Source organism: Carcharodon carcharias, chromosome 4 (genome assembly GCF_017639515.1).
Source record: "Carcharodon carcharias isolate sCarCar2 chromosome 4, sCarCar2.pri, whole genome shotgun sequence".
NCBI classification, from domain to species: domain Eukaryota; kingdom Metazoa; phylum Chordata; class Chondrichthyes; order Lamniformes; family Lamnidae; genus Carcharodon; species Carcharodon carcharias.
In genome coordinates this window covers 131,913,398-131,915,837 of record NC_054470.1, presented here as the reverse complement: position 1 = coordinate 131,915,837, position 2,440 = coordinate 131,913,398, and the positions used below count along the sequence as shown (strand labels likewise).

General features: G+C 47.2%; 1 pseudogene; it reads right to left on the bottom strand.

Moving 5' to 3' along the window:
* Window positions 1-695: 695 nt before the first annotated feature.
* LOC121277353 lies at window positions 696-1,121 on the bottom strand (annotated as a pseudogene).
* Window positions 1,122-2,440: the final 1,319 nt, after the last annotated feature.

Sequence of the window (2,440 nt, the reverse complement as noted above, 5' to 3'; positions counted from 1 at the left end):
CTCAACCCCATTTGAAAAGGGATGGCGTGCACAAGTTGGACCTCAGTTCGCTGGTAACTTCGAGGTGTGTGGAACATACATAGCCTACCTGCCATAGCGCTGCGTTGGCCTTGTTATGATGAACACCACTCTGCTGGGGCTGTAGGGTTGGTCTGCTCCTGCTCTTTGCCTACATTGTCCTGAGGGACACCACTGTGCGGCGGTACTCCATGCAGGCCTCCACTTTCAGAAACTAGCATTTCAAGCAGGGGTGGGCTGTGAGAAGACAATGGAGGTGATGAACACAAGTGGGGCAATGGGGAGGGAAGGCTGTGAAATAGCAGTGAGGGAGAAGGGCGAGCACGAGGAGGCCTTTCTGGGGTCACTGTATAAGCTCTTGTTGCCACAGGATTGAACAGGAGTCAGCTTAGAAAGAAAGGAGGAATATCTCCTTGTGATGATTAGCACTGTTAAAGGGCTATTCAGAACTCAGTGGCTTCACATGACAGTCACTACATCTCGAGAGTAACACATAGGAATGTAGAATTTGGGAATGCAAGCAATAGTGAAGGAGGCACAGCTGCATCATATATGGCATTCCATTAATGAAGGCATGTCACCTTTTCGCAGATTTGACATTCCTAACGGGCCAAAGGGCATCCATTCATTGTCCATGAGCAACTGATTGGTCATTAATATGGCACATCAGAGTTTTATTTTACTTAAAATTTTCCTTTATTATGAATCATGTCAAATCTTTTACAAGTTCATGCAGTCTTGGTAGCCCGAGTGCCCTTCTTCTTGACCACAACTGGTTTCTGACTCTTCAGAATAGCACTGGCATGAAGTGCAGCCATGCAAAGGGTGAAGTGTCGCAAACTGTTTAGGGTGGTGTGGCCATTCTAGTTGATGGTGATCTTTTCATAGGATGTTGCTGGTTTGCGTTGACCTGCCCGCTTTTTGAGGACAACCACCACACTTTTTCCATTAGCTGCTGGTTCTACACTTACAGTTTTGCAGTGAATAAGCCCATTGTAACGGAAAGTGTTTCTGGACTTCAGGTTGTTGGACTCAGTGCTATAGACTTGCTTGTTCCTCTTAATTAGGAAACTGGGGCAGTTCCGGATGATCATCCACGGAGATGAAATGACATTTTTAACCACTTGCTACCCTCGTCGCCGCCAGAAGGAGCACAGAGCTAAGTTGGGTCACTCATCTCAATTAAGCTTTAGCATCCCACACAGGGCTCAAGATGTTACATAATTGCGATGCCATCTTGGTCACCTTGGTGTATGTACTAATGTCTCAGGGCAAGGCAGCGCAGCCACCATGCAAGTCGGTCAGGAAAAACTATAGACCCTTACAGTTTCCAAATGTGTTATCTTCTGAACTTTCTTGCCCCTTGAATCATTAATGTCTTCAATGTTTCCTTTCAGAGAAAAGACAAAAGCAGATATGGTATCAGGGCTCAATGCTGCCTTTGTCAGGGGCCTAATGCAATGGATGAGGCAAAGGAGGGATAGGTGACTCTGTGTGCAGCTCCAGCAAGGAGGGACATGGCCAAGAGGAGCCAGATCATGAACAGGAAGGTCAGGAGGAGAGTCCTAGACAATGAGGGCGACTCGCCAGACCTAGGGTTTATCATTGAAGAGTCTCCTGTTTACAAATGAGTGAGAGGCAATGCCGTGCACGTCCGGGCTTGTCCCGAGCTCTCGTACATCACATACGCCAAATTCTTCATGAGGACCTGATGCCACATAGAGTTGAAGGATACCCCCTGTTGGTGGCTTTGAAGGTGACCACAGCACTCAATTTCTTGGCCTCTGGTTCTATGCAAGAGTCAGCAGGGGACCTGTGCTGCATCTCACAGTCCGCAACACATCGATGTATAAAGGAGGTCACAAATGCCCTTTACAGGAAGGCCCATCATTATGTCGGATCTGCTCTGAATGAAGATAGCCAGGTTGCAAGATTCATAAGACCATAAGACATCGGAGCAGAAATTAGGCCATTTGGCCCATCAAGTCTGCTCCACCATTCAATCATGGCTGATAAGTTTCTCAACCCCATTCTCCCGCCTTCTCCCCGTAACCTTTGATCCCTTATCAATCAAGAACCTATCTATCTCGGTGTTAAATATCCTCAATGACCTGGCCTCCACAGCCTTCTGTGGCAATGAGTTCCATGGATTCACCACTCGCTGGCTAAAGAAGTTTCTCCTCATCTCTGTTCTAAAAGGTTTTCCCTTTAATCTGATGCTGTGTCCTCGGGTCCTAGTCTCCCCTACTAATGGAAACATCTTCCCCACGTCCACTCTATCCAGGCCTTTCAGTATTTTGTAAGTTTCATTCTGATCCCCCCTCATCCTTCTAAACTCCATCGAGTATAGACCCAGATTCCTCAAACGTTCACTGACTTTGTCACCATCTTAGGCTTCCCAAGGGTGCAGGGTGCAATAGAC